Here is a 23,387-nt window from a genome sequence, read left to right as displayed (position 1 = left end):
CGCAAAGGTGGAAGCACCTGGGATTGACAAAGGCTGGGCAAATTTTCAGGGGGTCCAACGTGTTGGACATGGCTGAGCTCCAGGATAAGCATGGGGGGTCCCCGGGAGATTGGTACGCCTATCTGCAAATTATTCATTTTCTGCGCTCGGAAGGTGCGCCTGGGGAGCTTTCCAAAGGCAAATCCCTATTCGAGTCCTTCTGTGAACAGCGAGGGCCCATATCTAAACCAATATCAAGGATATATTTACTCATTAATAGTGGGTATAAAACTAAAGTGTCTTATCAACTACATTGGGAAGCCGATTTGGGTCAAATACTCCAGGACTCTGAGTGGGACCAATGTCATATGATTACGGGTAGGAGCTCCATTTCTGCTACCATTAAAAAAATGGATACAAAATACTATATAGATGGTATATTTCGCCAGACAGATTACATCACATGAATCCTCAGATCAGTGAAACATGCTGGCGGCTCTGTGGAGAGAGGGGAACATTCTTTCACATGTGGTGGCAGTGTCCCAAGATACAAGTTTTCTGGGCTATGATTACGGGATTTGCAACCGAGGTTCTAGGGGATGAAGTGCAACCAGATCCTAAAGACTGTCTCTTAAGCTTGGTGGATGGGAAACTTAGTGATAAGCATAAAATGCTATTATTGCAAATATCTATCGCAGCTCGCAGTGAAGCAGCGTTCAGGTGGGAAAAATGTTGATGGCCCCTGCTTTGACGCACATCCTCTCGAGACTAGACAGGTTGTATCAGATGGGATACTTAACAGTGCTCAGACATGATCGTGTTCATAAATTTCAGGATGTGTGGGCACCTTATAAAGAATGGTTAACAAAGCAGGCTTGAAGCTAACCAACTCGACTGTGGTGATATTAAGGAGGGGGTGAGGGGAGGGGGGGAAAAATGGGGAAAAACTCGCCGATTGTGCCTGTTAATAGCTATGTAATCCGTGATCAAAAATGAGACATGACACGGGTTGTTTATACTTGGTTTATTCATTATGCTCCAGGCTTGTACCTCTTTCTATATTCCGCCCTGGTTGGGTGGGGAATAAGTTTACAAGTACAGTATATACATGTATAAATGTTTATGATTCTGATTCCGTGTTACTATGTAAGTTATGATCTATGCAGAAATAAAAATTTACAAAAAAAAACAAACCCTAGAACTTGGTTTTAGAAATCAGTAGTGCTCAGAGGACTAGCCAACAGTCTCTTGCCCACAATGGCTATGACTGTTACTTAATATTTTTTTTTTTGGTCCAACTTGGCCTTTATTTTGTTTTTAATTTTAATGGGGAAGGTATCGCCTAGAAAGCACAGTGGCTCAATGCCTTTTTAAAGGCTAGAATGTTAAACTTCTTTGGGTTTCTTCCAAGAATCATCATCAGAATGAACAAATGAAAGAGGAAAAAACCCCATTCAGCTCTGTGTAATGGAGTTACATGAGAACATAAGAAATTGCCATGCTGGGTCAGACCAAGGGTCCATCAAGCCCAGCATCCTGTTTCCAACAGAGGCCAAACCAGGCCACAAGAACCTGGCAATTATCCAAATATGCCTATTGACTCTTGCCCAATCTAAAAGGCCACACTGGACCTCTTGCACACCCCCGACAACCCCACACCATCCCAAAAGCCCCCCCCCCCCCCCCAATTGTCCTAACTACCTCCATAACATGCCTGGAATTGTTTTTATATTTAGGATTCTGGTGCTGAAGATGAGAAAACTGGGACAGCAGCTGTTAAAAAGCCATCTCCTGCAAAGCCACGCAGGAAGAAACTGAGCAAGAAAGGCAGAAAAATGGCCGGCAGGAAGCGTGGGCGTCCCAAGAAGATGAGCGTGGCAAATCCAGAGCGCAAAGCCAAGAAGAATCAAACTGCACTCGAGATCCTACTGCTCAGACTGTGTCCCAGGCATTGGCTGCCCCTCAGGGTAAGAACAGGGTCCTTGGCTTTTATTCCAGTCATTCAGAACCCAAAAGCTTTGCTGAGATGTCCCAAAAAGTCCTGTTATTGATTAGCCAGGACTGTATTGGGAACTAGTGGGCTAAACTGGAAGCATTCATTGGCCTTAGTTTTGGAGCCACCTATATGGTGAGCAGAATATCAAATGGCTGTATACAGACCTGAAAGGGTTCCTCCAATGTCAGATGTTTATGGACATTGGACTTATACTCTTGTTTATTCTTCAGTCTCCAACTTATTGTTTTTAATCTTTCCCTTCCTGGTTTCCTTTTCTTTTCACCTTCCAGTATGTTTTTATGTACGCATTTTAAACTTTTTCCCCCCTCACCTATTCACCTATTGGCAGTGTAAGCAGGACAGCAGTCCTGAGGCTATGTGTCACTCACTTTGCTGCGTAGCTGCTCAGTCAGCCTTTCTCAGGGATGCTGAATTCACATGCTTATAGACTCCCAGTCACCAGTGGCATACAGCAAGACACCAGTGGGTTCCTGTGCTTTGGTGTCTGCTGCTGCAACTTATAAACAAAACTATTTGAAGGAAAAAGTGATATTTCAGCATTAAGGGCCGGATTTTAAATGCCCTGCGCGCGTACAGCCCCGGGACGCACGCAAGTCCCGGGGCTTCGTAAAGGGGGCGGGGAGGGGGCGTGTCCGGCGCGTGTCCGGGGTCATGGGGTGGTTCGGGGCAGGACTGGGGGGCGTGGACGAGGCCTCTGGACCAGCCCCCGGGTTGGGTGATGGCGCGCCAGCAGCCCGCTGGTGCGTGCAGATTTACGTCTGCTTTCAGCAGGCGTAAATCTGCCAACAAAAGGTAGGGGGGGTTTAGATAGGGCCGGGGGGGGGGTGGGTTAGGTAGGGAAGGGAGGGAAATGTGCGGGGGGTGGAAAGAAAGGTCCCTCCGAGGCCGCTCCGAAATCGGAGCGGCCTCGGAGGGAACAGGCAGCGCGCGCAGGTTGCACAAATGTGCACTCCCTTGCGCGCGCCGACCCCGGATTTTCTAAGATACACGCGGCTACACGTGTATCTTATAAAATCCAGCGTACTTTTGTTCACGCTCGCACAAAATTATAAAATCTACCCCTAAATGTGGCTGCTTTCAAGATCTGTTTTTAATCCTTGTTCATTGTTTCTTTCTTTGTAGATACATACAAGTCACCTCATAGTCCATACTACCAGCTACCTCCTAAAGTGCAGCGCCACCCATCCAAACAGCTGTTAGTGGCACCCACTCCACCTGCATTACAGAAGCTGCTAGGTAAGGGGTTTATTTACCCTAGACAAGCCTAGAAAGGACAGAGATAAAGAGGTTAGGACTTTTCAGCTTGGAGAAGAGACGACTGAGGGGGGATATGATAGAGGTGTTTAAAATCATGAGAGGTCTAGAACGGGTAGATGTGAATCGGTTATTTACTCTTTCGGATAGTAGAAAGACTAGGGGCACTCCATGAAGTTAGCATGGGGCACATTTAAAACTAATCGGAGAAAGTTCTTTTTCACTCAACGCACAATTAAACTCTGGAATTTGTTGCCAGAGAATGTGGTTCGTGCAGTTAGTATAGCTGTGTTTAAAAAAGGATTGGATAAGTTCTTGGAGGAGAAGTCCATTACCTGCTATTAAGTTCACTTAGAGAATAGCCACTGCCATTAGCAATGGTTACATGGAATAGACTTAGTTTTTGGGTAATTGCCAGGTTCTTATGGCCTGGATTGGCCACTGTTGGAAACCGGATGCTGGGCTTGATGAACCCTTGGTCTGACCCAGTATGGCATTTTCTTATGTTCGTATGTTCTTATATTGGTAACAAAACTTCTTATGTTCAGAATAAAAAGAAATGGTCAGTGTGAGCTCATTTTAGATGGCAAATCAGATTTTGAGTTTTGGCTGCAGTCACTTCCAGAAGATTGCTTTCAATCCAATGATGTGTATTTTATCTCTTACTATTTTTCAACCATATGTACTTTATTTCTTTTTAATAAATGGGGATGCTCATTTTAATTCTATCTAATAAAGCTGTATGCCTCTGCCGGGCAAACTTCCAGTTTTTCCCAGTCCATCTACCCTGAGGAACTTCCTTTCACGCCCCCTGAATGACCTCACGTCTCATTTTAATTCTTTTTACAGACTCTTTCAAGATTCAGTACATGCAGTTCATGGCTTATATGAAAACTCCTCAGTACAAGGCAAACTTGCAGCAGTTACTGGAACAGGAAAAGGTTAGTAATCTTCATGCAATGATAGTGCCTGGCCCAGATGCTTTGTCCTGGATACAGAGATGTGTTTAACAAGGTTTTAGTGGTATCTGCAGAAGTTGATCGGTGCCACCAACAGTCTTTCTGTCAGTAATGAAGGTTGTATTTTTGTTAGTAGAGTACATAGATTAAAATAAATAAAAATGGAGGTTTTATATGAAAAAATGTGTGAAAAGAAGCTTAAAGGGTGACAACTGATTTTTGTATCTCTTGCCCTTAGGAGAAAAACACTCAATTGCTGGGTACAGCACAACAGCTTTTTAGCCACTGCCAGGCACAAAAAGAAGAGATCAAGCGACTGTTTCAGCAGAAACTTGACGAGGTGCAGCAATAGCTCCGTTTCTATAGTGTGCTGCCTTTTGAAATGGTGTAGGATGCACTACAGTGAGAGGAGGTTAAAGCACATGTTGAGATATGGGCAGAAGTCAGCCAAAGTCAACTTGAAAGTTATGCTAATAGGGTACCACTGATTGGCTGACCGGGATCGTTATTGTAGTGGCCCTTGTCTACTCTGCCCTATCCTGACTGAGCCATCTCCAATGCCACCAGCTCTTGTCAGACAGAGGATCCAAACCTCGGTTTCCCTGAGCCACAGGGTTTAAAACACCTTATGAAATTATACAGATAAAATGATTATTTCTTGTGCATAACATTAATGACTTGCGCACAGTGGAATGGAGTATAAACTTTGCAAGTCTGATTATACTTTATTTTGCTAGATAGGAAATCCTCTAGGTAGTAAGTTATGTAATTCTTTGTAATTTAGCCATGCAATGCTGCTAAGAAAGTATCATAAAATGTTATGGCTCCTGTGAAAGACATGACCGATATACTTTTACCTTTCAAACAAGCAGCCCTGGCTATAGAATGGGCGATTAGACCATGGATACTTGCTCAGAAGAGAGACTTCTTCCTACTTCTCAGCTAGCAGCATCACAACCTTGTGTCTCCATTGGTCCTTGGAGGGTTCCATTCAGGTACTGGTTCAGCCCAGTCCCTGCTTAGCTTCTGAGATCTGCCTGGATCAGTCCATTAAAAACAAATAATGCAATCTTCTCCTTATATAATGTATTTCTGTTTTACTCTCCAGTAGTAATGACTTCTAGATACTACTTCTCAGGAAGTTATATCACCTGCCCTGTTCCTTCCTGCTCATGGAAAAGGACCACAACAGCAGCAGTTGTCTGTGGAATTCTGCTGCTGGGATCCTAAAGGATGTTCCATGGGGCCTTTGGAGAGCTGCATAATTTATAGATGAATAAATTAATATTTAAAGAAACATTTTGAGAGGTAGAATGTCAGTTCATGAGTTGCAGGAGAATTACTTAGAGTGGGTGGAGGGATTACTGTAGGAAGAGGTGAAGCAGGAAGTGCCTGTCATGCAGCTTCCAGTTTGAGGCTTTTGATCTCAGTTACACTCCCCAAGCTGTAGTGCCCACAGGACCTGGCTGCTGTAGGAGTTCCTAGAATAGGATCTGAAGGTAGTAAAAATGTCCCCCTTCTCCTGTGCTGTGTGGTGCCATCAATTTCCAGGGCCATTGGCTAAAAATACTGTGAGACATGTAGCTCCCTAGGTTAAAGGGTCGAGATTACATTTTCCTCAGGCAAATTTTCCCAGGTGCTGCTTTCATAGCCACACTTAGCAGTTTTTCATTCACTCTGGTTTAATTGTCTTTACCAGGACCGGTGAGGGGTTTACTTTTTAATATTTTTTGCATATAGCTGGGTGTGAAAGCTCTGACATACGATGACCTGATCCAAGCTCAGAGGAGATCTCCGCCCACAACCAGCAGCTGAAGGAGCAGACAAAACAGCTGGCGAAAGACAATAGTGAACTCAGGAAGCAGAGCTTGCAGCTGGTGAGGACTCTTTCCATGCTGGTCCAAAGAAACTCAGTAAATCTGGGTCAATGTTTTCTCTGAAGCCAGCTCTAAAAGGCTTCTTTCAATGTATGCCATTATTCTAGCATCTGGTTTGTGGTGTGGCATGGTGCCCGCTTTATCAAGCACCCAACAGTATGCAAGTCTTGCCAGTAGATCTCATTCTGAGTTCTAGTACAGAGGTAAAGATCTTTGAAAGCTGCTGACATATCTGTAACCATATATTATGGTTTTATATTTCCTTTTTGTAATCCTGCCTTGGGCCTATGGGGAGAGGCAGAATATAAATTTGAACAAATAAACCATTCGCTGGTCACACCTTCTCCCCAAATATTGTAAGCATCAGTTCTATCCACAAGGCCACAGAGTAGTCAGATCCAGTCCTTGAAGAACACACACAGGACTGGGCTTTAAAGGATAATCCACAATGAATATTCATCTTCTATACCCGCACACAGTTCTGTTTCAGGTCCAGATCGATCACTAAACATCTCAGTGCCAGGTAAAAGTAATAATGGATTTATTATTAGCTTATAGGAATAACTTGCAAATAACACTAAATGGTACAAATAATCTGAGGTCAGTGTTGATGATCTAATCATTTAAGTTCCTTAGCATTCGTGTAGGTCATTCCTAACGAGTGGATTATGCACCTCTGCCAGCAAATGGAGACAGAGCAAAAGCTGATGTCACAGCTATATAATCCCGCCCTGACATCAGCCCATCAGTATTCTCCATCTCCAGCAGATGTGGACATGCATTTCCCCTTTGGAGATCTCCTGTGAGTAAAGAAAAGAAGTTGGAAAGATATCTATATAGCACCGCTTGCCTCCTGTGGTGATACCGTACAGTCCCTCCCTCAGAAGAATGCCCTTCAGTCTGTAGCCTTGACTGGCATGGACTTAGCCTACAACCACTATCTGGAATTTGAGAGAGATCAGTGGTGAAGACTTTAGCCCTCTGCCAGCCGCGGTCCCCCCCCCCCCCCCCCCCCCCCCCCCCGCTGGACCCGTTCCTGTTCTCAGCCAGGGAGGGCTGAGCTCAGGTTAAAAGTTTTTAACTTAAAAAAAAAAAAAGTAATTTATAGGAAGACAGCAGTAGAAGGGACTGTTTCTTTGGTGTTTATCTGTCCCGCTCACATCTCTTTGGAGTTTTGTGAGGTGAGGAGAGAGTGCAGGCACAGCGGATTGAACAGCCATTTGGCAAGGCCTCGCTCTCAGGCTTTTCCCATTTTGGCACTCTGTAGGCCACAGGGTAATTTCACGCCCTTTTTTTTTTTTTCTGCAGGTCATTGATGTGTAATTGCACTTCTCACAGGACAAGCAGGATGGTAGTCCTCGCATATGGGTGACATCATCAGGATGGAGCCCAATCACGGAACACTTGTCAAAGTTTCTAGAACTTTGCCTGGCACCTACTGGGCATGCCCAGCAATGCACCAACCCTGCATCCAGCAAAGGTCCCCCTTCAATCTTTTTTTTTCCGCGCAGCATTAGCTCTCTTGAGATTCCTGACAGGAGCTCTCTTGAGATTCCTGACAGGAGCTCTCTTGAGATTCCTGACAGGAATTTTCCTCACGGAACTTCTTTCAAAAATTTTCTACTCCATAGGGGTCCCCCTATCGATATCCATATTCCATGGTCGAAAGGTAAGGTTTTACCCATGTTGCGGTTGATTCACGTCGAGTTATCCCTTCAGGGCCTACAGGCCATCTACTGCACCGTGGCTAAAGTTTGTCGGAGTCATGGCATCTGGTTTTCTTCGGTGCCTCAACTGTACTCGAACAGTGTCCATCACTGATCTGCACGGGGTCTGTGTTATGTGTTTGAGGTCCGACCACAATGTCCTAACTTGTACCAAATATGCCCAAATGACACCGAAGGGCCGTAAGGCTCGTTTAGAGAAAATGGAGTTTCTCTTTCAGTCAAAACCCCCGACTCCATCGATAGCTTCGACTTTGTCCGAGCCGGTGCCATTGATCTCTTGCCAGCACCGGGACACCGCTGCTGCCCGACCGGCATCGACGATTCCAAAGGTGTCTATTCCCTCCTTGCCTCCTCAAGAAAAGGACCGAGGAGATCATGAAAAACATCGACACCGTCATCGCAAGGCTCAGTCCGCCGATCCAACATTGAGGTTACCCTCGCATAGATCTCTTTGCGTCGGTCCACAACCACAAAGTAGACAACTTCTGCTCTTATTCGCAGTCACCACTCGCAATCAAGAGATGCCTTCGCCCTCTCCTGGACCAGCGGTCTCCTTTATGCGTACCCTCCACTTCCTCTCATTTCAAAGACTCTCATGAAGCTCCGGCAGGACAAGGGATTGATGAGCCTGATAGCTCCCCACTGGCCACGCCAGGTGTGGTTTCCAATCCTCCAGGACCTATCAGTACGCCGGCACATTCATCTGGGGAACTATCCCCTTCTAATAACTCAGAACGAAGGGTACCTGCTTCACCCAACCTCCAGGCTCTATCTCTGATGGCCTGGATGTTGAAAGGTTAATACTCCAACCTCTTAACCTTTCAGAGTCTGTATCCCGAGTCCTGTTGGCTTCACGAAAGCCTTCAATGAGAAGGTCTTATTGCTCTAAATGAAAGAGGTTTACAGTCTGGTGTACTTCCATGTCCATAGACCCCTTCACTTGTTCCACTGTGAAGTTCCTAGACTATCTCTGGCATCTGTCAGAGTTAGGCCTAAAAACTTCCTCTATCGGGGTGCATGTTAGTGCAGTGGATGCGTACCATAAGAGTATAGGAGTTCCCTGTACGTACCAGGATCAGTCCAGACTGCTGGGTTATGCCTCCCCTCCAGCAGATGGAGTCAGAGAGAAAACTGAAAGCACCCCCTAGATATACTGGTGTGCCACCTGCGATCCCTCAGTATTTCCTCTGACTCCAGCAGATTGAGAGGCATAACCTGCGGTCCTGTCTGTGCTGTCTAACTTTTCAAATCTTACAGGTGTACTTTATTAATTTATTATTTTACTACCGGCTAGATCAACTGGTTTATTTCTTTGTTCTTAAAAAAAAAAAAAAGGTGTTATAGTCTATGTTTAGTTTTGTTGTACTTCTTTCCCTTTAGTTGACGCAGCGTGAAGGCAGGCAGTGAGAGCACTGCTCTCACTCAGTTTTCCCGGATTAGAGTGTCCCTTTTTGGTCCGGGGGGAGAGTTTACCGGTGGGCCGGTCACACACCCCACCCCCCTTCATTCCAGTTTACCGGAGTTCTACTCTGAAGGGGGCTGCCTTGCTGTTTAAAAAAAAACAAAAAAAACAGTCCAAGATAAAAGGCAGAGAGGACACTTAAGTCCTGTTGGTGGCAGGCAGTGCTCCGATTTCCAGCCCCAGCCTGCCGCGCTCGATTACCTGACCAGGGACTCCGGAGGGGGTGGCGATTCCACCCAGCGTTGTTTCCCTTGCATCAGGGTTCTGTCTTTGGCGCGCTTTTTCTCACGGCCTCTCCATGCCGTGTTCTTCGGCCTGCACGCCCTGCGGGAGGGCGGGGGCGCGACTCTCCCGAGTGGGTCTCTGCTCCCGTTGCGTTCCCGGGGGCGAGGGACCCTCTCGGGGGCCGAGCGCTGCCCGCAGCGGTCCGATGGTGTCCTCCTCAGTGCGGCTGAGGAGGCCATCCGGAGCTCGTTCTTCGGCCCCGCCTCCCATCGAAAGTGAGGCGGCAGCCATGTTGGCCACGAGGCAGTCGCCCGATTCAGCGTCGGAGGAGGGGGATTCCCCTCCCCTCTCCCCGCCTCCTTTAAGCCCACGCAGTGCCTCGGATTTGGAAGCTCCTCAGCCCCCCCCCTGAACAAACCCGCGGCGGACTCGCTAAAAAGGCCAGTGCCTTTTTCCTCTAAATTTGTGCTTTTAATGCACAAAGCGTTTTTGGAGGCTGAGGCAGGCTGGGAGCCAGATGACCCCCCCCCCCCCCCCCCCTGCAAAGATTCCTAAGGTGCTGAAGGGGCGAGAGAAGGCCGGAACTCAGGAAAAGACAGGAGCTTAGGAGAAAGCCGGAGCGCGTTCGTTAGGGGGTGCAGGGGTTCCGGTGGACCCGGATATCTCCCAGGACTTGCCTGACGGCGCAGGGCCGGAGGTCTCCGAGGCTCAGGGGTCTCTAGATGGGGACGACCCCATGATTTTACGCCTGTTTGGCAAGGAGGAACTCAATTTTTTGATCCTTCATGTTTTGAAGGAGTTAGAAATCCCAGCGCCACAACAGGAGATGGATACTTCCACAGGGGACGTAGCGATGGCGGGTCTGAGGGCCCCTCCACAAACATTTCCTTTTCATCCCAAGGTGTTACAGATTATTTCTAAGGAATGGGATGTCCCAGAAGCATCCTTGCGTGTCAGCAGGGCAATGAATAAATTATATCCCCTGCCATTGGAGTCCTTGGAGATCCTCAAGGTCCCTTCGGTGGACTCAGCAGTCACAGCTGTGGTTAAACATACTACCATTCCCGTCACTGGAGGGGTAGCCTTGAAGGATCTCCAGGACCGTAAGTTGGAAATCTTATTGAAACGCATCTTTGAGGTGGCAGCCTTGGGGGTCCGAGCAGCGGCTTGTAGTAGTATGGTCCAGAGGGCCACCCTCCGTTGGATCCAACAATTACTCACAACACAGGAGCTTCCACCGGATGAAGCAGAGCAGGCCAACTGTGTGGAAGCCGCGGTCGCTTACACTGCAGACGCATTGTATGATTTGCTTCGAACCTTGGCACGCACTATGTCATCGGCGGTTGCAGCTAGGCGTCTGCTTTGGCTCCGTCGTTGGTCGGCGGATGCCTCTTCCAAGTCGTGTCTTGGGTCTTTTCCCTTTAAGGGGAAGTTGTTGTTTGGTGAGGAGTTGGACCAACTCATCAAAGACCTGGGAGATAATAAGGTATATGTTACCTGAGGACAAGCCACGTCAGTTTCGTTCCTTCGGGAATACCCGGTCTCGCTTTCGGGGGCAGCGCCGGTTTCGCATGGGAAGGGGAGGTCCCTTTCCTCAAAAGCAGCAGGGACCCAGGTCTCAGCCTTGGACTCCTTCCTTTCGGGGTAGGCGGCTTCAGCGATTGGGATCCTCGCAGAATTTTGCCGCCAGCAAACCCGCACAATGAAGTCGCGCAGGCCCATTCCTCCCTTCCATCCATCGGGGGTCGGTTGTCCCTGTTTTGGGGGGAATGGGTCAAAGTCACTTCAGACCAATGGGTCCTCGACGTTGTTCGCTACGGCTACGAGTTGGAGTTTGCTCGGCCCCTCCGGGATCATTTTATGATATCGCCTTGTGGTCCTCCGGAAAAGCAACTGGTTATCACCCAAACTGTAAACCGGTTGCGGACCCTGGGGGCGGTGATTCCCGTTCCACCTGCCGAGACCAGGACGGGCCGGTATTCCATTTACTTCGTGGTCCCGAAGAAGGAAGGCACCTTCCGGCCCATTTTGGATTTGAAACAAGTAAACAAGGTTTTACGCGTTCCTCGGTTTAGCATGGAGACACTACGGTCTGTTATTGCGGCCGTCCACAAGGGAGAATTTTTGGCTTCTTTAGATCTAGCCGAGGCGTATCTTCACATCGGAATCAGGGAACGTCATCAGAGGTATCTGAGATTCATGGTATTGGGGGAACACTTCCAGTTTTGCGCCCTCCCGTTCGGTTTAGCCACGGCACTGAGAGTGTTCACCAAGGTTCTCGTAGTAGTTGCGGCTTTTCTGCGACGTCAAGGAATACTGGTGCATCCCTATCTCGACGATTGGCTTATCCGGGCAAAGTCGGAGGCCTCGTGCAAGCGGGCGGTCCAGTTGGTAGTGAAGAAGCTTCAGTCGTTAGGTTGGGTAGTCAACTTTGCAAAGAGCCAGCTGGTCCCAACTCAGCAATTGGAGTTTTTGGGGGCCCGATTCGATACCCTGGCGGGCAAGGTATTCCTGACGCAGCAGAGAATGGTAAATCTGATGGGTCAGGTGCAGAGCCTACTGGATCTCCCCTTACCTACGGCCTGGGATTATTTACAAGTCATTGGGCATATGGTTTCTACTCTGGAGATGGTGCCGTGGGCTTTTGCGCATATGCGTCCTTTGCAAAGGGCTCTTCTTTCTCGCTGGGACCAAAGGTCCGAGGATTACGGCCTGGAGTTGCCACTGGTGGAGCTGGCCCGGTCAAGCCTGGCCTGGTGGTTGGTCCCAGAACATCTCTTGCAGGGAGTGGACCTAGATCCTCCTTCGTGGATTGTGGTGACAACGGATGCCAGTCTGACGGGCTGGGGAGCGGTCTGTCAATCCACAGGGGTACAGGGGACGTGGTCTCCTCGCCAGGCCTCTTGGTCCATAAACCGTCTGGAGACCAGAGCGGTAACGTCTAGCCTTGCACCAGCTGCTTCCGATGGTGCAAGGTCGGGCGGTACGAGTTCTATCTGACAACGCAACCACGGTGGCGTATATAAATCGCCAGGGGGGCACAAAAAGTTGACCGGTGGCGGCCGAAGCGTCCTTGCTAATGGATTGGGCGGAGAGTCATCTATCTCGCATCGCGGCCACCCACATTGCAGGCGTAGACAACATTCAAGCGGATTTTCTCAGTCGACAACAGTTGGACCCAGGAGAATGGGAACTGTCGGCCGAAGCAATGAATCTCATCACCCTGCGTTGGGGGGTTCCGCTTCTGGACCTGATGGCGACTCGGCTCAATGCAAAGGCGGTGCGTTTCTTCAGCCGACGGCGAGAGCACGGGTCGGAAGGAGTGGATGCACTTGTGCTTCCGTGGCCTCGTCACATCCTCCTCTATGTGTTTCCTCCGTGGCCCCTAGTGGGCAAGGTGTTAAGGCGCATCGAAAACCATCGCAGTCGGGTCATTCTCGTCGCTCCAGAGTGGCCGAGACGTCCATGGTTCGTGGATCTCATCAATCTCGCGGTGGATGGACCTTTACGTCTAGGGCATCTCCCGAACCTCCTTCGACAGGGGCCGGTATTTTTCGATCTGGCGGATCGCTTTTGTCTGGCGGCTTGGCTCATGAGAGGAGGCAGTTGAGGAAGAAGAAAGGATACCTGGAAGCTGTCATTTCCACGCTTCTTCGTGCACGTAGGTCCTCAACTACCCTTACTTATGCTAGGGTGTGGAAAGTGTTTGACTCCTGGTGCAGGGTCTCCAAAATATCGCCATGTCAGGCTTCGGTAGCTCATATCCTTACCTTTTTGCAGGAGGGTTTGAAGAAAGGGTTGGCCTACAGTTCTCTGAGAGTACAGGTGGCGGCTCTGGGTTCTTTGAGGGGCAAGGTTGAAGGCTCCTCTCTAGCGCGTCACCCAGATGTGGCCCGATTTTTACGAGGCGTTCGGAACTTGCGTCCTCCCCTAAGGGTTCCTTGTCCTTCCTGGAACTTGAACTTAGTCCTCAGAGGGCTCAACGCGGTCCCCCTTTGAACCTCTACGGCGAACCTCCTTAAAAGATTTAACTCTAAAGGCGGTATTTCTGGTAGCCATAGCATCGGCACGTCGTGTATCGGAGCTACAAGCTCTTTCTTGCAGAGAACCGTTCTTACGTATTTCGGATTCTGGCATGTCCCTGAGAACAGTCCCCTCCTTCGTACCTAAGGTGATATCTGCTTTTCATGTTAATCAGATGGTGGAATTGCCTTCTTTTTCGGCAGCCGAGCTGCAGTCTCCTCAAGGTCCTGATTTGAGGCGGTTGGATGTCCGTCGAGTACTCCTGCGTTATTTGGAGGTCACCAATGACTTTCGGAGGTCGGATCACTTGTTTGTGTTGTGGCAGGGTCCCAAGAAGGGCCTACAGGCGTCCAAAGCAACTATTGCCTGGTGGTTGAAGGGAGCTATCGCGGCCACATACATTGGTTGCGGTAAGTCTGTTCCTGAGGGGCTCAAGGCCCATTCCCTTCGTTCTCAAGCGACTTCGTGGGCTGAAAATCAACTGGTTTCCAGCCAAGAAATTTGCAGGGCGGCCACATGGAAGTCGTTGCATACTTTCGCGTGACATTATCGGCTCGATGTTCGAGGGTCGTCATCTGACTCTTTTGGGAGCAGCGTAATTCGAGCGGGACTCTCTGGGTCCCACCCCAGGTAAGTAGGCTCGGGTACATCCCAGCAGTCTGGACTGATCCTGGTACGTACAGGGAAAGGAAAATTGTTTCTTACCTGATAATTTTCGTTCCTGTAGTACCAAGGATCAGTCCAGACGCCCACCCGGATATGTGTTCTCGAGAGTCCGCTCGATCTTCTTCCTGTTTCATATGGTAAGTGCTGATCCATTTCATTACGATTGAGTTGGGTTATTATCTGCAGAATATTTTAAGGAATTTTACTACTTGCAGGCTGTTAGTACCTGAGTTTTAAAGAATGTTACTACTTGATCTAGTCAGTTGTTTTATAGCCAGTTGCCATATTTACGCTTTGGCTCCGTTGGCGGAGGGGTGGTCTTCCATTTCCTTCTGCTTTGATATTAAATATACTGAGGGACCGTAGGTGGCACACCAGTATATCTAGGGGGTGCTTTCAGTTTTCTCTCTGACTCCATCTGCTGGAGGGGAGGCATAACCCAGCAGTCTGGACTGATCCTTGGTACTACAGGAACGAAAATTATCAGGTAAGAAACATAATTTTCCTATGTTTCCATTTCAACACAGCCCTTAATATCACGTTTCATGAGAGGCTTGCTCCATTTAAAACCTGCACTGTGCCCTCCTGCCCCTGCTTGGGGCCTTAATGTGGTTTTGGGATGGCTCAGAAAACCTCCGTTTGAGCCTCTCCACTCCTGTGATCTCTGCTATCTCATCTGGAAGGTAGTTTTTCTTCTTGCAATCACGTCCGCTCGCAGAGTTAGTGAATTTACAGGCATTAGTTACCTACCCACCTTACACTAAAATTCTGCATGACAGGTTAGTGCTCCGCACTCACCCTAAACTTTTGCTGAAGTTAGTGTCAGAATTTCATATTAACCAATCTATTATCCTACCTACTTTTTTTTTCCCAGGCCCCATTCGAACCCAGGAGAACAGGCTCTGTATTCTTTGGACTGCAAACATGCTCTAGCTTTCTGTCTGGATCGCACGTCGGCCCACAGGAAATCCACTCAATTGTTTGTTTCTTTTGATACCATCAAATTGGGAAATCCTGTGGGAAAGCAGACCCTCTCCTGCTGGTTAGTGGACTGCATTTCTTTTTGCTACCTGCAAGTAGGTATTCCGCTACAAGACCGTGTAAAAGCACACTCAGTCAGGGCCATGGCGACATCAGTAGTGCACCTCCGTTCGGTGCAGATTGCTGATATTTGTAAGGCTGCTACTTGGAGTTCTCTCCGTACTTTCGCAGCCCATTATTGCTTAGATAAGGCTGGCAGACAGGATTCCATCTTTGGCCAGTCTATTCTATGCAACTTGTTTTCAGTTTAACTTCCCAACATACCTCCACCAACCTGTTCAGGGTTTAGGATGCCCTCCTAACCAAATTTCCACCCCTGTTGTTGTGCCTGTTGCACGTCATTGGGTGCATTTGGTGCTTTGCTTGGGCATCCTCAGCTCGGTACCCATATGTGAGGACTACCATCCTTCTTGTCCTGTGAGAAAGCAGAGTTGCTTACCTGTAACAGGTGTTCTCACAGGACAGCAGGATGTTAGTCCTCACGAAACCCGCCTGCCACCCCGTGGAGTTGGGTTCGTTTACGTTTTCTTATTTTATTTTCGCATATACTTTTAACTATAAGACTAGGCTGAAGGGGGACCCCTGCTGGATGCAGGGTCAGTGCATTGCTGGGCATGCCCAGTAGGTGCCAGTCAAAGGTCTAGAAACTTTGACAAAAGTGTTCTGTGATAGGGCTCCATACTGATGTCACCCATATGTGAGGACTAACATCCTGCTGTCCTGTGAGAATACCTGTAACAGGTAAGCAACTCTGCTGTCTTTGCACCCACTCTAGTCTTTGCATGCAATTTGGGTGTTCTTCCATTTGGACACACATCTTGTGCACCCAGTTTAGGCATTGATTCTGGGTGTCCAGTTTGGGCATCCAGTAGGATGAGCGGCCTAGGCATGTGGGCTTAGACACATTTTTTGTGCATCCATATTAGGCGCGCTTGTACGCGCAGGAAAGCTAAGCACGACACTTCATCGGGCTGTGCTTTGAAGAAACCTAAGGTTCTCGGATTTTAATGATTGGGATACGACCATACCATGCTTTAACTTGTTAAGGAATGACAGAGAAGACAGAACAAGGGAAGGAGTAACTCTTTATGTCAAAAACAATATCCAGGCAACTGAACTGCAAGGAAGAAGCATTATGGACCGTCTTAAAAAAAAAAAAAATGGTGCATCCATTTTTACTGGCGTGGTTTACAAACCTTCAACTCAAACGGAAGAACTAGATAGAGATCTGGTCGAAGACATCCAAAAGGTGAAAAAGAAGGGAGAAGTGTTGATTGTTGGAGACTTTAATCTGCCGGACATAGACTGGGAGAATCCCTTCCGTGGAATCTACCAGAAGTAGAGAGATAGTGGATGCCCTGCAAGGGGCTGTGTTCAAACAAATGGTAATGGAACCCACGAGGGAGGGAGTTATACTCAACCTAGTGCTCACTGATGGGGATAAAGTCTCTTAATGTCTGGGTGGGTGCCCATCTCAGCACCAGTGATCATCTAACAGTATGTTTGATATCCCAAATAGGATATGGAGAAGTCACGCGACCAGAGTTTTGAATTTCAAAAATACAGATTTTGTCGAAATTGGGACTTGCCTGGAGGCAGAACTAAAAGTCTGGGAGAAAATGGGAGAGGTGGAACAACAATGGGCCAAACTAAAAGGAGCAATTACAAAGGCAACAAATTTATATGTTAGAAAAGTAAAAGAAATAAGAAACCAATCTGGTTCACAAAGGAGGTGCCTGAAAGAATAAAATCATCAGAACAGTGCTCAAGAAATATAAAGGATCCCAAAAAGAGAAACACTGAAGAATATCTGGTGAAACTTAAGGGAGCAAAGTAATCAAGCAAGCAAAAAGTCAAGTGGAAGAAAGGATTGTCAGAGGTAAAGCGAGGTGACAAAACATTTTTCAGATACATCAGAGAAAGAAAGGTCAAAAGTGATATAGTGAAATTGAAAGGTGACAAGGATCAATGTGTGGAGAGAGATGAAGAAATGGCGGAAATATTAAACAAATACTTCAGTTCAGTGTGTTCACTAAAGAGGACCCTGGAGAAAGGCCATCACTTGTTAACAAGACTGTGGATGGGGTGGAGTAGAAGAAACTCCATTTACAGAAGAGAATGTATGGGAAGAGCTAGGAAAACTGAAAGTGGACAAAGCCATGGGGCCTGATGAGGTTCATCCCAGGATACTGAGGGAGCTCAGAGATGTGCTGGAGGGTCAGCTGCATGACCTGTTCAATAGATCCCTGGAAACAGGAGTGGTGCCCAGTGACTGGCGAAGAGCGGTGGAAGTCCTGCTTCACAAGAGTGGGAGCAGAGAAGAGGCTGGAAACTATAGGCCGGTTAGCCTCTCCTTGGCGGTGGGGAAATTAATAGAAACTCTGCTGAAGGAAAGGATAGTGAACTGTCTATAGTCAGGAGGATTGCTGGACCCAAGGCAGTATGGAATTACCAGGGGAAGGTTCTGTCAGATGCATCTCATTGATTTTTTTTGATTAGGTGACTAAAGGATTGAATCGAGGAAGAATGCTCGATGTGATCTACTTGTATTTCAGCAAAGCTTTTGATAGGTCCTGCATAGGAGGCTTGTGAATAAAATGAGAAGCTTGGGAGTGAGCGCCAAGGTCATGGCGTGGATTACAAACTGGTTGACAGATAGAAGACAGCATGCAATGGTAAATGGATCCTACTCTGAAAAGAGAACGGTGTTAAGCGGAGTGCCACAAGGATCGATGTAGGGACCGGTCCTGTTCAATATCTTTCAGGCCAATACAGTTAAGGCGCGTAAGAAAAAGTGTGGCAGTGCCGGGCACCTGCTAGTTTGCCGCGCGCACAGTCCGGATCACATACCGCTCGATCCAGTATTTAAATGGCATGCAAATGCAAGCCGCGTCCAAAGCGCGTCCATGAAGCGCAATCCGTTTTACTGTATAGGCGCTATACAGTATCCTGGGTGCACTTGAACCTGTCATTTCAAATGTCATTTCAAATGATGTTTGAAATGACAGGTACCAGGAAGTGGATGGTTCTCGTACAGACCCTGCTGCCTTGAGCGCCCGGCGTCAGCAAGCCCCAGCAGCTGGCGATCGGAGGCAGGGAGCGCAACAAAGCACCCTCCTTCGGACGGGCAAGAGAGACGAAATTTCACAGTCCCAAACCAATCCCATTAAAGCCCCAGCAGAGAGAGACGAAATTTCACAGTCCCAAACCAAACCAACCCAATCCAAGCCCCAGCAGAAAGAGACGAAATTTCACAGTCCCGGGCAAACTTTCCCCCAGCCCCCGCTCACCTGCCCTGGCCGCGGCCACGCAAGTCCCCAGCAGCAGCAGTAGAAGGGCGTCGAGAGAGAGCGGCTTCAGCAGCCCGGGGCGGATCGGGCACTCCCCATGCGAGGCGGCTTCCAGCAGCCCCGCCAGCAAAGGTGAATACGTGCACGCCTGTACGTCCAATATAGGCGCTCAAGGCAGCAGGCGCATGAACGCACGCCGTGACCTGAGCGCCCGGCTGGACGTCGGAGGTCATGGTATGCGCGTATTCACCTTCGCCGGCGGGGCTGCTGGAAGCTGCCTCGCATGGGGAGCGCCCGATCCATTGAAGCCGCTCTCTCTCGCCGGGGGGTTCTGTAAAGAGGGAGGAAGTCTTAGAGGGGAGGGCGAGAACTGTGGAGGTCATGGGAAGAAGACTAGAGTAAGGTCAAGTTAGGAGAAGGTCAGGAGTAGGCTTGTTTGAAAAGCCAGGTTTTGAGGTTTTGTTTAAATTTCTTGGGGCATTGTTCCTGGCATAGATTAACTGGCATGTTATTCCAAAGAGTTGTTCCTGCGATGATAAAAGTTCATTCTCTGGTGGATACATGTTTAGTAAGTTTGGGTGATTGAGTCAGGAGTTTTGCCTGGTGTTGTGTTCTGGTTGATCTGTTTGGCTTACGGAATATGAGTTGTTCTGAGAACTATTGCATATTTTGGTGTGTATGGACTTATGTATGAGAGTGAGTGATTTATAAATAATCCTGGAGGCGACAGGTAGCCAGTGTAGAAACTGGAGAGCAGGAGTAATGTGGTCGTGGCGGTGCTGTTGGTGAGTATGCGAGCAGCTGCATTTTGTAGCATCTGCAGTGGTTGTATTGAGTTTTTTGGAAGGCCTAGAAGAATGGAGTTGCAATAATCAAGTTTGGCAAGGATCGTGGCTTGTAGTACTGTGCGGAAGTCGTTAGGGTGTAGGAGTAGTTTAATTCTTTTTAGTATGTGCAGCTTGAAGAAGCCGTTTTTTTAGTGGTGGAGATGAATTTTTTAGATTAAGGTGGTTATCGATCATAACACCCAGGCTGCGAACATGTTGTGTGTTGGTGTAGTTGTTTGTGACGAGTTGGGGGGTTGTGAGGTTTTGTGAGATGTACGGGGGTTTATTATGTGGTGAAATAATGAGGAGCTCCGTTTTGCTGGTGTTACAGGCCAGGAAGTTGTCTGAGAGGAGCTTGTTTATGTCGGTGAGGGCAGAGTTCCAGATTTTTAATGCATTTGGAAGTGAATCGGTTATGGGAAGTAGGATCTGCACATCATCCGCGTAGATGAAGTGTGGGAGACCGAGTTTGGATAGGAGTTGACAGAGTGGGAGGGAGGAGGTAAATGTTGAAAAGTGTTGATGACAGCGAGGATCCCTGGGGGACTCCTTGTGATAGTTTGATCGGTTTTGATTCGCTGTGTTCGATTTTTACACTGTAGTGTCTGTCTTTCAGGTATGATTGAAACCAGAGTAGGGGGGTACCAGAGATGCCTATTTCTCTAAGGCGCATTAGGAGTGTGTTGTGATTGACCATGTCAAAAGCAGATGAGATGTCCAGGAGAGCAAGTATGTAGGATTGTCCTTTGTCCAGAGCTTTTAGTATGTATTCGGAAAGGGAGATGAGAAGGGTTTCAGTGCTGTGAATTCTGCGAAATCCATATTGGGATGGGAAGAGTATGTGATGTTCATCGAGGTATTCAGTGAGTTGCCAGTTAATGATTTTTTCTAGGATTTTGGAGAGGAAGGGGTGGTTCGAGACTGGGTGATAATTTGCAGGCTCAGCAGGGTCAAGGTTGGGTTTTTTAAGGGTGGGTTTTATGATGGCATGTTTAAGTTGTTTTGGAACAACACCAAGGGAGATTGATTTATTGATGATGTTAGTGTTCTATGAGAGCACCTCCACCTAGCCACCCGGAGGACGACCCGGACAGCATGGCTAATTCATGCTGCTCATCTATGGGAAAAAGCAAGTTTGCTTACCGTAAATGGTGTTTCCGTAGATAGCAGGATGAATTAGCCATGCTGTCATGGGAACTGTCCATAAGGCCTGGGAGGCAGAGCTTCTAAAGTGGTCAGAGCTTTGCTCTGAGGCTGCGCGTGGTTTCCCGTGCTCAACTTGACTCTCCTCAGTCTGTGATAAAGCAAGCGTGGTCGTGAAAGTAACAGTCGACTGTTCAGGGAGGTGCACGGAGCAGGAGAGAGACCTTGGGGTTATAGTGTCTAATGATACGAAGTCTGCGAAACAATGCGACAAGGCGATAGCAAAAGCCAGAAGAATGCTGGGCTGCATAGAGAGAGGAATATAGAGTAAGAAAAGGGAAGTGATTATCCCCTTGTACAGGTCCTTAGTGAGGCCTCACCTGGAGTACTGTGTTCAGTTCTGGAGACCGTATCTACAAAGAGACAGAGACAAGATTGAAGCGGTACAGAGAAGGGCGACCAGAAAGGTGGAGGGTCTTCATCGGATGTCATACGAGGAGAGATTGAAGAATCTAAATATGTACACCCTGGAGGAAAGGAGGAGCAGGGGTGATATGATTCAGACTTTCAGATACTTGAAAAACTTTAATGATCCAAAGACAACGACAAACCTTTTCAGTCAGAAAAAAATCAGCAGAACCAGAGGTCACGAGCTGAGGCTCCAAGGAGGAAGACTAAGAACCAATGTCAGGAAGTATTTCTTTACAGAGAGAGTGGTGGATGCCTGGAATGCCCTTCCAGAGGAAGTGGTGAAGTCCAAAACTGTGAAGCACTTCAAAGGTGCGTGGGATAAACACTGTGGATCCATCAGGTCTAGAGGACGCGTATAAAGAGCAGGCAGCAAAACACTGCACGGAGCGGCAGTAGCCACAGAGGCATTCACGGAGCGGGATGCCAGTGGCCAGTGGTTGATGTTCCACCTTCACGGAGCGGAAGGATGGAGGGCTGCCATCTCCCAATTAAAAAAAGAAAAAAAAAACGAAAAAAAAAAAACAAAACCCAGGGATGGGTTCATGGGCTATAGGTATTACCAATTATTAGATCAAAAAGAACATCACCAATGTAACTGTGTTATTAGGATGTGATACCTCATATTTTGCAGGGAGCCTCTCAATATTTCTTAGAGGGTGCTCTCATAAAGTCATGTTTCAAGCGTTAACCATGATATATAGGCACAGTTATACGCTGTATGGACTTTTATGTTTGTAATCACTGGTATCAGCAATCCCTGGTTTTGGAATAATGCGTTTTGCAAACAGAACAGAAAAATTCTTTCAAAAAAAATTTTTTGTTCTGTTTGCAAAACGCATTATTCCAAAACCAGGGATTGCTGATACCAGTGATTACAAACATAAAAGTCCATACAGCGTATAACTGTGCCTATATATCATGGTTAACGCTTGAAACATGACTTTATGAGAGCACCCTCTAAGAAATATTGAGAGGCTCCCTGCAAAATATGAGGTATCACATCCTAATAACACAGTTACATTGGTGATGTTCTTTTTGATTTAAGTATTATTATATACATCATTATTTTTACAGTTCGTTTCCAATTACCAATTATTAGGCTTATTCAATTACCAATTATTAGGCTTTTCAATATTGATGATAGTTAATGTAACTTTCAAGGCATACTTCACTTTCAATGCATATCCAGCATAGCTCCCTGCTTCAACGGCAGGGGAGAAGAAAAACTAATACTTCACGCATATCTCTGCTTCAACGGCAGAGAGCTATGCTGCCTCTTACCCAACTAATCAAACTTAACATTTCACTTGGAAGCAGCTCCATCACTGCTCTGTACATTAATAGTGGGGGTGAAAGGGAAGTAGAACCCAAGGTTACTAAGAGCCAAGAGAAACAGATAAGTATGTGAAAAAAGAAGTGTGAAGCTTGCTGGGCAGACTGGATGGACCGATTGGTCGTCTTCTGCCGTCATTTCTATGTTTCTATGTTAAGGGTTTAGCTATTAGATTAGGGATAGTGAGAAGTGTCTTAGTAGGAATAGAGTCTGAGGGATGCATCGCAGGTTTAATTTTTTTTTTAGAGTCTTTTCTATTTCTAATGTAGAGGTATTCTCAAAGGTAGTGAGTGAGGCTGTGTTGTTTGCTTTTTGAGTGGAATTGTGTGTGGGAGAATTGTGGGTGGCTTTATCGTAGGGTGTGAGTATGGGAGAATTCGTGGTTGTGGGTATAGAAGCAAAGCGTGCCATGAGGGTTTCAACTTTATTGTGAAAGAATAGGGCCAGTTTTTCGCATTTCGATTTTTCATTGTTGTCTGGACTTGTGTTAAGGGGCAAGGTAATAAGGTTGAAGACGTATTGGAAGAGAGCTCATGAGTTAAACTGAAACTGGTGAATTTTTAACGCATAGAAATCTTTTTTGGCTTTCGGTGGCAGTACGGTAGTTGTGGAGAAAAGAACGGAATTTAGCTTGTATGGTGGGGAGTTGTTTTTTACGCAACATTTTTCAAGTTTTCGGAGCTCCGTTTTCATGGATCTAAGTTCTGGAGTGTACTAGGGTTTCTTTTTGATGTTATCAGTATTAATTTCTTTAGTTAGTGTGGGGCATATTTTGTCTGCCACAGTGCTGGTGAGTTGGAACCAGGACGATGTGGCCATGTCGGCATCTGTGAGGTCTAATTTAGGGAGCTCTTCTAAGAGAGCTTCACTAATGTCTTCGGTTTTGCATTGTTTTCGATAATTTATGGTTTTTTTGGTAGGCATTGTGAGGGGAGTGCTTTTTATGGTGCAACTGGTGTCAATGCGGAAGTGGTCGGACCACGGAATGGGAGTGCATAGGGGTGTATCATTTTGTATGAGTGAGTTGGTGAAGATAAGGTCCAGCGTGTGCCCTGCCTTATGCGTGGGATTATTGACAATCTGTTTGAAGCCT

General features: G+C 47.3%; 1 protein-coding gene and 1 long non-coding RNA gene across 2 annotated transcripts in view; both read left to right on the top strand.

Moving 5' to 3' along the window:
* DOT1L (DOT1 like histone lysine methyltransferase) overlaps positions 1–23,387 on the top strand; it is a 590,530-nt gene that overhangs the window by 436,966 nt on the left and 130,177 nt on the right.
* Positions 1,909–5,995, top strand: LOC115096421. Its single transcript, XR_003858068.1, has 5 exons — positions 1,909–1,946; positions 3,119–3,232; positions 4,100–4,191; positions 4,448–4,549; positions 5,950–5,995. It is a non-coding gene; the product is annotated as an uncharacterized LOC115096421 (long non-coding RNA).

Source organism: Rhinatrema bivittatum, chromosome 8 (genome assembly GCF_901001135.1).
Source record: "Rhinatrema bivittatum chromosome 8, aRhiBiv1.1, whole genome shotgun sequence".
Lineage (NCBI taxonomy): Eukaryota > Metazoa > Chordata > Amphibia > Gymnophiona > Rhinatrematidae > Rhinatrema > Rhinatrema bivittatum.
This window is presented reverse-complemented; position numbering and strand designations above follow the sequence as displayed.